The 12,836-nt window shown below is 38.6% G+C and overlaps 1 long non-coding RNA gene across 2 annotated transcripts in view; it reads right to left on the minus strand.

Annotated features, from left to right (window-relative positions):
• Gm38657 overlaps window positions 1-12,836 on the minus strand; it is a 123,009-nt gene that overhangs the window by 93,727 nt on the left and 16,446 nt on the right. The window contains exons 1-5 of one of the 2 annotated variants that reach the window (XR_878136.1): window positions 9,231-10,604; window positions 7,548-7,640; window positions 5,931-5,995; window positions 2,252-2,440; window positions 435-499 (exon numbers count right to left, since the gene is read on the minus strand). This is a non-coding gene — a long non-coding RNA (predicted gene, 38657). Of the gene's footprint in view, window positions 1-434; window positions 500-2,251; window positions 2,441-5,930; window positions 5,996-7,547; window positions 7,641-9,230; window positions 10,605-12,836 lie in introns of those variants that run through there. The other variant, XR_878137.1, reaches the window with a different exon arrangement.

The raw sequence follows: 12,836 nt of genomic DNA on the forward strand, positions 1-12,836 counted from the left end.
AAAATAAAGTTGAAAAGAAGAATGTACAAAATGGATTTGAGGGCAAACAAATAAACAACCTACTCTGATCGCAACAGAAACACTTCTAATGATACAGTACCAGAGGACACTAGGAGGCTGGAATGTAGAGATGGCAGCTGTGGACTTTTTTTCCCAATTCTTTTAAAATTAAAGCATACTGGAATAAGGAACAGCAATAGATGGATGGATGGATAGATAGATAGATAGATAGATAGATAGATAGATAGATAGATAGATAGATGATAGAAAGATAGATAGTTGATAAATAGATGATTGCTAGATAATTAGATGTATATATAGATAATAGATGAGATATAGACAGAGAAAAATAGTCAATTCTAGTGAGAATAGAAGAGACCAAGTACTGAGGGGATAGACTTAATAAAAATGGGCAAAGAGAAACACATACTCACCTCCTTTTCTCCATGGTGCTATCTTGGTTGTCAATTATCTGGAGAGAAGGGTGTCCTTTAAAGGCCTTTAGGGATTTATTGGTTAAGGGAGCATACTTCTCTTCCAGAGGCCCCAAGTTCAATTCCTAGCACCAACATGTTGTTCTCTCTCTCCCTCTCCCTCTCCCTCTCCCTCTCCCTCTCCCTCTCCCTCTCCCTCTCCCTCTCCCTCTCCCTCTCCCTCCCTCCCTTCCTCTCTCTTTCTCTCTCTCTCCCTCCCTCTCATATGGTCTCAAATAAACCTTGTTAAACTCCTTTTGGTTTCTCTATTGTCTGTTTTTCCTCTAAACTGTAGCTCTAGCTCTAGTGGCCTCTTCTGGCCTCTGTATGCACTTGCACACATATGGTACTCAAACATAGACTGATAAACATTAGTAAAAGCAGATCATTTTAAAAGGTCTTTTAAATGGTATTTAGAACAACTGAAAGCCTACTTCAACATTCTTAAAAATAATAAAATAACTCTTCATCTTCTGCTTAAGTTACACAAAAATATAAGATCATGTTTTGTCTGCTTGTGTGAAAGATGGATCCAAAGACCAAATAGAGTTCAGTAGACTAAGTCATAAATTAATATCCAGAAATTAAGTGAAAATTAACATGTCAATGCCCCATGGCAAAAAAGGAAATGTATAGTTGCACCTCTTTTAGAGTCCCAGCATGTAATTAAAATATCTCATGCAATCCTGTCCCCACCAAATGCACTAAAGAAGATCTTATTAAAAATAGTTGCTTTATAAAAGGAAGATCATTCATGAAGTATTATCCAAATCATACTCCAACTTGATTTTATTCTAAAGTTTTGTTCATCAGGGTAAATGGTTTATTTGCAACCACTAATATACTAATCCTTTTGATGGTGGTGGTCATAGTTAACTTACATCATCACCTTTAATCTTATTAAGAGCACTGTACTGGCTAGTTTTGTGTCAACTTAACACAGGCTAGAGTTATCACAGAGAAAGGAGCCTCAGTTGAGGAAATGCCTCCATGAGATCCAGCTGCAAGGCATTTTATTAATTAGTAATCAAGGGGGGAGGTCCCCTTGTGGGTGGTGCTATCTCTGGGCTGGTAGTCTTGGTTCTATAAGAGAGCAAGCTGAGCAGGCCAGGGGAAGCAAGCCAGTAAGGCCTCTGCATCAGCTCCTGCTTCCTGACCTGCTTGAGTTCCAGTTCTGACTTCTTTGGTGATGAACAGCAGTATGGAAGTGTAAGCTGAATAAACCCTTTCCTCCCCAACTTGCTTCCTGGTCATGATGTTTGTGCAGGTATAGAAACCCTGACTAAGACAAGCACTAAGGCTAACATTTATGGAATATCCTGAGGAAAACTAGCAGGGAGGGTTTTACATGGTGCTGACTCTTTCAAGTATGCATGCTAGATAAACCCTTCCCTCTACTACATCCATGTTACGGGACATTCAAGGGTAGCTGGCATGCCTCCTAACAGATGACCTCAGGAAGTACTGAGCAGGTCTTCTGCATTTGAACATTCTACTCGGGAGCATTTATTGCACTGTTGAAGTCAGTTAGGTGGCCAGTTGTCCTGTCCACTGGACTCCTTTAGGAAATGAATTTGTTGTTTTTTTTTTCTGAATCACCAATGGTAGCATTTTAATATGATCTGAGACTGCCCTTCCAACAACTAGGAAAGACCCTTGTGAACTCCTTTATGGAATGGGTGTGTCCCTATTTCTGGCCTACTTTCAACATTAGTCATGATGGCCCAGAGAAGCACTCTGGGAGCAGAGGAAGCTTCAAAATGAAATAAACCACATACCTGTGGTAAGAGGAGGGAAGCAGGATATATTGTTCCTTGTCACTTTGGATATTGTGTGATAATAGCTGGGCAGTATAATCCATAACAGTCCACAGCAGCTGCTAGCTAACACATGCAAAAGCTCAGCACAGTGATAACATCTTACAGTTTTTGAAACACCAATGTGCTCCCCAAAGTGACCTTCAGAACCTAGAATCATGGGGAACACAAAAGAAATAATCTATTATACAAATATTACATAATCATTCATTAATACCTTAATTTTTTAACCGTACTTTGTAAGCAGACTTTATCAAGCTTTTTATAAATCCCTAAAACACAGAATTAAACAAAAGGGACCAAGTCTCTGCCTTCAGGATGCATATATTTATATGGGCGGCTTGTATGTTGAAATGCATACCTGTCTCACATAACCAGGACATCCTAAGACTGATGACACTGGAGTTCAGTTGTTGTGACACACTTGTTCTGGAAATGTCTCTTCCTCACACTGTTACTGTAATAACTTCCACCTCAAAGATGACTTATTATTAATAGTATGTCAAGCTTATAAAATCTGAATCTTAGAGAAGCGCACACAGATTTTAAAGATGCTTCCTTCCTTAGTTGGAGACCATTTTAAAATCATTGTTTGACTCACTCATCCCGACAGCACTAGAAGCTAATATGGAATACAATATTCAAATTGGACAGAATAAGAAAATGAGACTAACTGCAACAATGTTGCTTTCCCAACCCATATAAGGCTAAGGTTCAATCCCAAGTCCATCTGGTCAAGTGTCTTTGCCTTGCTCACTATGCATTTTTTAAGTGACTTTAAAATCACTCATTTTAATGTTCCATTCTTATCAAAGGAAACATCACTAAGTGCTTCTAATTTACACCTATTTTCTTCAATCTTCTATTTAGTCACACTTGTTTTATGAACTACACCTTACAAACTCCTTCGAGCTCCACAATCAATGAGAATACTAAATGGATTGAGCATCTGCCCTCAGCATTTTTATTCTAGATAGGAAAATGATTACCAAATTCATGCCTGTGAGTTCACCTTTCAACATTCATTTAATCAAGATGAGTAATTACCCTAGCGGGCAGTAATTAGGTAATTAGTAAAACTAGTTAATACAAATAGCATATTAATATAACCAAATAAATGCTAGTATAATTTTTATAATTATTGTGGCATATAGGTCTACCTGATTTTTTTTAAGTAAAAGACACATAATTTCTGGGCTATGTATTGTACAATTTCCACTTGCATGTGGGAATGCCTTTTGACATCTGTGACCCTGCAGAGTAAAAAGGAGATTGAGACAATTATCTCGGGTACTGAAGCAAAAGCCTGCTTGCACTAAAATTATCAGCCTAGACTTTGCCTGATTTTCTCTAAATGGTTGCTGCTCCAATTTTTTTTATATATATAAAAAAGAGCCACCTTGTAGCATAGTAGCTAAATAGCTTTCTGGGCTTAGGAAATGAAAATATAGCATTATAAGAATATTTTCTCCTGGACAGACAAACAACTATGCACATTGGCAAAATAGTTTATAAATTGTATTTCTCTCCCCCAAGAGAAAAGATTTATCTTTAGCAACACTATCCTGTGGTTTCCCCACTCCCATCCCAACATGGAAAACCTAAACCAAGTATAATGAAGAAACACATTCCAGAGAAAAGTTCAATATCTCTTACTATTACAACACACACAAACACACACATACAAACACATACATGCACACACTAATCTGCATCTGTATTTTCAGTAGTAAATATTATATCACCACAGTCACAATATCCTGTGATGATTTTGCTCAAAATTGTTGCCAATCTTAGCATAATCTTCAGATAGCTATTGATCCACACACAGGATAAACAAACATATAAGAGCAAGATTTATAGAAATAGCTTAGTTCTCCCTAAACGTGAACTGACAACTGATTTACATGTTATCAGAAAGGCTGTGGACAAAGAAGGCTCTATTAATGTCCCAAATCCTAGAATGCTAGCCACATAAGAAACAACTTACTAGGTCACTGCTTCGAATCTATTTTATGGTTCTCTTGTTCGAGGTAACTACTTAATATTTCATTAAATTTATTTCATTATTGTCCATGAGCATAGGATAATGTATTTGATGTCCAGACCTACTTTTAATGGCAGAAACCCTAGCTCAGTCAATATTTTTTCATATTGGCATCAGTAATAAAGGCATAGTCTTGAAATCTTGCTCATTAGGTTTGGTTGGTTGGTTGGTTTTGGTATTAGTTTTTCTTAAGGGTCAAGGTTTCATCTGTACCTGTAACTACATATATAATAATACACTGCAATTCAACTAAAACCTTTTTTTCCTTTTTAGTAATACAAATGCAATTATGGTTGGTAATTCAATTGTAATGTCTCTAAAATCAACTGACCCTTCTTCTATACAATCCAACCTCATTAACTTTGGCTCAAGCCTTACTGATATGCAAAGCAACCTGAAATCTCGCCTGGCTTCTTCCCAAACCCAAGAAACTACATTTTTATACGATTTTTTTTCTGTCATTGTTTCCAAGAAAAGTAATCATTTCTCAAACTATGTGCTATTTGTTTGAATTTCCAGTCTGTAAATTGTAAAGAAGGCTTGGGGATATGAAACAAGAGAAGATAAATTGCAAATTGGAGCTAAAGAGAAAATAAAGAGATCTTAGTGGATTCTAATTGTTTTTCACATATCATTGGAACAGCTATTATCCTTCTTTCTAAATTTATGTTGTCTGTGCATTTATCTATATTCCTATTTGTCTGTCATCTATCTGTCTTCCACCTGCCTGTTAGTGTCTCTTTATTTGGCATGGCAAGTTGTGCTGTCTTTGTCTGAAAAGAAGAAAAGAAGGGGGAAATGATGACAAATCTTGGTGTGGCGTGAATAGCAACGAGGTAAGGCGGATGCCTGATGTGCGGATGAATCCTGGAAATGAAGTGGCCCTTGAATTAAATTAATTTAAAATCTGGCAAATATTACCCGGCATGTTTGTCAATGTGCTGTATAATTATTAATTTGTTCATTGAAGCAACTGTATAAATAAATAGAAAGCAGAATGTCATGATTAAGCAAGCATTGAAAACTCCAGGGTCAAGGAGCCCTGCAATATAGCAATCTCAATAGCTTTCCTGGGCCCTACTTTCATGTCTCCTTGCAAAGCCACATGTCGATAACAGCAAATTAATTGGCCCACATTTAGATGCCAACAGGGCTTTTGTATTCTCAGTGCACATTTTTGTCTCCTTGGAGTGAGATGTTAGTAACCGGGGTGTTTAATATTACCCCTAGGGGAGCACCAGAAAATCTTAACAATTTCCTTCACTAGAGTATTTTCATTAGTGCTAAATGCTGTGCAATTTACATTTGAAATCAGGTGTAGGGGCAAGCAGCACGGGACAAAACATGTTGCTGTGGTGCAGGGGGATTTTGGTTGTTGTTGTTGTTGTTGTTGTTGTTGTTTCCTCTTCTTCCAATATTCTTTATTTACTGCCACAAGGTCTCAAAATTAAAGCCAACAAGTCGAAATGAAATGTTTCTAGATTTCTCTTTGCTCTTCCTTATTTAAGGGATGGAAACTCTATTTTCCTTGCACATCCAAAGCAGATTTTACCAAGATAAAGGCACACTTTAAAAATAATAATAACAACGTACCTAAAGGAGAGTGACTACTATCATGTGACTGTGATAAACAGAGATTCAAGGAAAAGGACAAAATCCTGTGAAGGAAAGAGATAAAGGTTAATGCAAACACTCTAGGCGTCTCATTTTATGTCCGTGTGGCTCAATTACACTACTAATTCTATCCTGAAATAATTAAACTCTTATAATAAAACAATATATAAACTTTTAGTAGAATTTGTATTGATGTTATGGTGAACTTAACTCTGGGTAAAGTCATTTCAGTCCAACAAAATTATTTGTTATCTCTACTGGGCTGAAGAAATTTTGCATATATGTTAAATTGGAGCACTGATTTTGCCATTTTTGAAAAGTACACACTTATGGTATGTGTATTTGCTTCTTGTTGTTTTGCTTAGATTTAGATTTGGGTTTTACATTTTGAAACAAAGTCTCAGTGCATAGCCTAGGATGGCCTTGAATTTATAATCCTCTAGCATCAGACTCTGGAGTGCTGGAGCTTCTAATTTATCTAGTATTTTAGCTCCTAAATACTTTAGTTGAGCTTCTAAATCCAACAAGGTAGACAAACCTAGGAGACTACAATACCTGCAGCATAAGAACCAAGGATGGTTCTAGGTGCTGTGCACAAACATATAAGATCTAGCCCTAACACTAGAAGGTTGGCTCTGTCATCCTCAAGTTTATAAATATTAGACCTGAAACACAAACATATACTCAGAAATTCAAGAACAATTTTCCTACTGTATTTATCAGGCCTGCATATCAAGTGTCACAGCATTTACTCCTTGGTCGTAAGAGACTTGGGAAGGTCTCTGAATACTCGAAAGATGAAGCTATTCTCCAAATCTGACTGAATGTAAGATGTATGTTTCCCATTTATAAGCATGTGTTGGCCAGGTTATTCCCAGGCCCACTGTTAACCTGACAGATTAATGAGTTGACTTGTTTATAGCACCATGTTCTCAAAAATGTCCCCAAAGTGGGCAAGGGCAAGATAGCACAGCAAGAGACAGAATTTTCTAGTACAGTTCTCATCTTATTGCACATCAAGATCACCTTTTATTTTAAAAAAAAAATCCCAAATCACCAGCCATACCACACAGTAACTAAGTCAAACTCTCTGAGCTGCTACGCAGGCATCAATAGATGCTTATTTAAATCAATAAGCATAAAAACAAAGCTGCTCTAGTATCAATGAATACTAAAGAAATGTATACCTTATAACTGAGAAGATACAACTGTTTACAAATGCCCACCTAGATTTAGGTACATGGTATGAGCATCAGGAAATGTCAACTCTGATTCCAGAACATTCTTATGTCTCAGATTTCTCTTGATAAAATAAAAATCATACTTGTCTTTACTCACAGAGAAAGCTGTTTGTCACACAAAACTGTTCAAGTTTTCCACATCTCTCCCTGTTCCCAGGCCTGTAAGTTGTGACCAGTCACTGCTTAAATTAGGCATAATTCCTTCCCCCAGCCACAGTAAATCTAAGTCACACTGAACTTTGTACCACCGGGAACCAGGAGCCAATTAGCAATTTAAACTATACCCAGAAGTCTTTCCTCAGCTGTCAGCATGTTTCTTTCCCAACCACTGCTAAAACTACTTTGGGGGGGGCACCTCTTTTTGTTGCAAGATCGACTGGCTCATCTTTGGAGTCTTTCTTTTGCCTCTCTTCTTCCCTGTAGTGTGATTCCACCAACATGGTTGCTACTAAAAACAAAATGACAACAACAAAAAACTTCTGAAGTTTTCTTTCAATCAGAAAAAAAATCACAGACAGCAAACTACAGAGTTAAGATTTGCCTTTTGTTTTGCTTTGCTTTGCTTTGCTTTGCTTTGCTTTGCTTTGCTTTGTTTTGTTTGCTGGAGTTGGAACTTGAAACATGTGCTGGGTCTCATACATGCTGGGCAATTTGCTCTACCACCAAACTTCCTCCCCAGCCCTAAAACTTATCTGAAACAAACAAATTCTACATCTATTTCTCAAGGCTACTTACTATTTAAGAGCATAAACAGTTTCCTCAACAGCTTGACTTCCCCTTGTCTCAAAAAACTAAATGAATGACACCCAACAAAAACCATCCAGGGTTCCCACACACAAAGCTTTTGAAATTAGAGCTATGCTGTTCATTTTAAGAGTTTTAGACTATACGTATATGCAGCAGAGGAGGGGATATGGGCATGTAAATGCAGTGCCCAACGAGTCCAGAATGGGCCATGAGACCCTCTGGAATGGGAGTTTCAAGCAGTTGTGAGCGGCCTAATGCTAATGCTGGGCATTGAACTTGAGTCCTTTGCAAGAGAGGTTTGTGCTCCAAACCACTGAGTAATCTCTGCAGCCCTTACGTTGTTAATTTTAAAATAATCATGAGGTCTTCACAATACCACTTTTTCCAATGTCTACCATCAGGCTCTTTCTTACATTTTTTAAATTATTTCTTTTGTTTTTGAAATTGTACTATAATTACACCATTTCCCCTTCTCTTTTTTCCTGCCAGTCCCTCCCATTTGCCTTCCTTGCTCTTTTTCAAATTTCAGCATTAGTTTTCTTTTTTAAGTTTTCCAGGTAATTCCAGTGTATAGCCAAAAGTAGGAACTGCTTACTTAAGGTTCTGATGACACTTCTTTCAGGCTAATAATAAAAAGAAAAAAACAAATAAAGTGCAAGTAAATATTCATGTTGACATCTGCTATGTCTATAGCATCTGATCTCCAAGGGAAGCAGGCCTAGTGGTCCCATTAATGGACTTAATGCAGTAGTATTCTGGTAAATCGACTCTCAAAAAGAGCCCTGATTTGTAGCACTTGCTGAGTTTTACAGTAGGAAAGCTCTCTATAGAGCTGATTTCAAGCATTCAAATGGACAAACCCTCAGTGAATGCTGAGAAGAGAGGCAGGCAATTGGCCCTCACAAGCTGGTACAAGCTGCCTTGTTGTAGCAGCAGTGGCCTTGGTGATAGTAGTAGCAATGAACTCATCAAAATTATTATCTGGTGCACTTTTAGCTAAGTCCCAGCAAACTAGCACCCCTGTTTATCAGCTTTATTCCTGATTCTTCTGGGTCATTCTGAGAACCATGCAATACTTTCTAGTAAGTCCTTTAGCTCAACCCAAACATACTTCTTCTATTGCTTAAAGCTCAGAGCTCTGACCTTCCAAAGATTAAATTGTAGAGGTTAAGAACCTAAAACCTAGAGTTTAACCTCCTGCAGTCCTAGGAAAGATTTTGATTTAAGACATTTGCATCTGAAGAGGATGAAACTCTTAAACAAATGCTGCTCACAGTTTAATGAGAATCACCTGGGGATCTTGTTAAACTGCAGATCTTCATTCCTTAGGTCTCAGTAGAAGCAGAAAGTTGTTGTCATCTCTCACAGCCCCCTGGGGATGCTGCTGATACTGGTCCAGAAGCATACCACCTGGGGGAAGTCCTAGAACTACAAAGCTAAACAGCTAATGGTGTGGATTCTTGCAGGTACCTCTATTTTCAAGCTACATAACAGCTTGTCTACCATCCTTTTTCTGTTCAGTGTCCCAGAAACAGAAGCATCTGCCACCAGTGATATAGATGGGGACTGTTGTGACAATCTATCTCTAGATGCCTGAGAAAGCATCTCTCATCATCTGTAACCACCTTCCTAAGTACTAGCCTTAGATATAAATTCACATATTCAAGCACTCAACATTTCTTTATTTGTTGCTGTTTGGGTTTTTTATTTGTTTGTTATTAGGATAATGTTTTACCCTGTAACCCAGGCAAGCCTCAAACTCTCCATCTTTCTGCCTCTGACTCTGCAGACTTGGAATTTCAGGCATGCATCACCATGCCTGAAAATCAATAATATTTCTTATTTACCTCACTCTTAGTGCTCCCCTCTAAGTTTAGATAATTCTTGGTTCTCCAGCTATGTGTTTTAAATAAACTGAATTGGAAGCATTTACAATGCCATCATATAAGGACTAGATTTAGCACATGTAATACAAAGTTAAAGGTCAAGTGGATCTGTGTCAGCAAGGTAATGTTCTGAATCTGCCAGCAGCTTGGCTGTAGGAAACAGTGATTTGATAATCTGTCAACTCAAGCTGTCAATCATAGCCCATTATTACTTTTATACCACCCATCTGACATTAGATCAATAGGATGAGCACTTTCTGATGTCAGATCAATGGTATGACTAAGTTTGGGGGTGACAGCTAAACAATTGCCTCTCTCTATCCTAGGTATGTGAATGTTGTTGCCATGAACATCAACTCAAAGTAAAATGATAAGCCACTTTCTGCACAGTGTTGTGAAAGAAATGTTCAAATTCCCAGAAATTCTTGATGTTCCCACCTACAAAGAGAGAAAAGGTAAAGCACGTGTTTATTTCTACGATTATAAAGTAGACATTTTGCAACTGAGCTCATAGGGAAGGTGCATCTCAGAGTCAGAGTCACAAGCTAACAATTGAGCCACCAGATGATAGAATAAATTTCTTGTCATGCCATAGATTTGACAGAAGGTAAAGAAATTCATATGAACTGTGAAATACATTTTTTCATTGTTCTAACTGTAGCACTTTCCTGTGCTTAAACAGCTTCTATCTTCAAGGTTCAAGAGTAAACTTCAGTCAAGACAGAAAAGAGGTAAAGGAACCCATATTAGTCCTCTCTCTCCCTCTCTCTCTCTCTCTCCCCCTCTCTCTCTCTCTCCTCTCAGAATGCACATAAAATTCACATGCTTGACTATCAGTGACTAGTAATATATGTTCCATGTAGTAAGCACTGTGTTATGTTCTCAGACCATAAGAGTTTGGAAAATGGGTCACAAAGTTGAAACACAAGTCTGGGAGATCTCCGTAAAGAAGTAGTATTTAAAATAATGCCTAAGTCAAAAGTGATATACTCACTAAGCCAAGAGTGAAGAAAGAACATTCCAAAAGGAAAAAGCATGGCTACACAGAGTGGCACACACCTTTGATCCCAGCACTTAGGAGGAAGAAACAGGAGGATCTCTGTTGGTCTAAGACAAGCTTGGTTTGCATAAAGAGTTCTGGGCAAGCCAGGGCTACATACCACACACACACACACACACACACACACACACACACACACACACACACAGGCAGAGAGAGACAGAGAGAGAGAGAGAGAGAGAGAGAGAGAGAGAGAGAGAGAGTCAAGGACCCTAGGGTTAGAGAATTTGCAATAGATCTATGATGCAGAAGCACAGAAACCAAAGGGGAGAGTGGAGCTTGCCAAGACTGCAGTCAGTCAGAGGCCCTGTGTGGTCATCCACATGCACTCGTCACGGACACACCCCTGGGATGACTGATAGCAAGTGTCCAAAGACGACTTTGATTCTAAAACTCAGAGAAAAAACAGCACTAAGAGTCTGCACATACCACAAAAAAAGAAAGTGGCTTCTGCTTCACTCTGTGATATCCTGAGCACACTGTGAGGGAAGCAAGAGCCTACATCTATAGCCCATTCCCATTCTCAATTTTTTTCCTATAGCTTCTGGGCCTTCTGAATAGCCCATTCTACTAGCCCATCCCAAATCACAGTAAAGCTTAGAAGGGCAGCCAGTGATGGATCTTAGCCACATGAGTGTTTTTCTGGAGATAACTGACTTACTGAAAATACGGCAATGCTAGGGAAGAATATATGATATCAGGACAAGAATGGAACAATTCTAGGTATACCTTGTTCTGGTCATTCCAACTCATGTAGTAGCCTATTATTCAGCCATGCATTGTGTGTTTGTATGCACACAAGAGTATATATTATGAATTATGAGTGCATCCTTGCATGCATATCTGCATAGCCACATCCACATACATAACATCTTAAATGGTCTTGAGCTCTGATCACATACAGAGCTGCATACCCTGCTGAGGACTTTGCACGTACAAGTCAGTTAGCTTTCACAATAACTTAAAGGTATAGAGCCCTATATTATACCCACTTCTCACATAAGTAAATTAAAGTTTAAAGCAAGCTGCTCAAAACCTACATTTGGCTTAGTAATCTTGTCCATTTTCCAGCTCATGAAAATTTTACTTCAGTCTTTTCATTAATTACAGAACTGGTCTGTTATGTGTCCTTGATGGGGAAGAAAAGTGGTATGTATGAATCCTAAATGCCAGGCTGGCTTAACCTGAAGTGAAGACCTTCATTTCATCAGAGTGCATTACAGTTCACGAGGTGAACAATGGTATGACCTTTAATAAAATACTGCCACATGGATGGTGGTGAGCCCCTCACTCTAATAGCCTATATTCCTACCATATGGTCAATAAGTCCACCTAAGTCCAAGGAATGTATCAGGAACAAGATCCGGCTACCCAGCTACGATCATAAAGCATTCTGTGAAGCAGAGACTGAGATGCCAAAACAATTTACAATGTGTATGATGATAGACCTGAAATGATCTGGTCCAGAGAAGAGAGATAAGTTAGAATGAATGTTCACAGTAGGTAAAAGATGGATCCAAAAGTAAAGAGCACCCTTTATGCACCTTCCTTTATAAATCTACTTACCTAAAAAGCAGCTTTACTTACCTTTTAAACAGCCAAAATGCCACTTTATCATTAAGCAGTGACACCAGGGAAGAAATGTGCACTTTTGAAATTTTGAACAGAGCGACAGGGATGGCTGCCAAGAAACAGCTCATCCCACATGCCTCAAACTGCTGCTCTCTGTCTGCTTCCACAGAAGGCCTGCAGAAGATAATGTCCATGTAGCCCTGTAGACCTCAAACTTTGGCATGTACCAGGATCCCCTGGAGGAAGCCCTGTGCCAGCCAATGGATGGGGCCAACAGCAGGCATTTCATGTCTCAGGGATACTGATGCTAGTACTGATGTTACTGATCCCAGGATATACTTTGCAGAGCACCAGAGCAAACATTGCTAGCTCCACCCTA

The sequence above is a fragment of the Mus musculus genome, chromosome X (assembly GCF_000001635.26).
Source record: "Mus musculus strain C57BL/6J chromosome X, GRCm38.p6 C57BL/6J".
Lineage (NCBI taxonomy): Eukaryota > Metazoa > Chordata > Mammalia > Rodentia > Muridae > Mus > Mus musculus.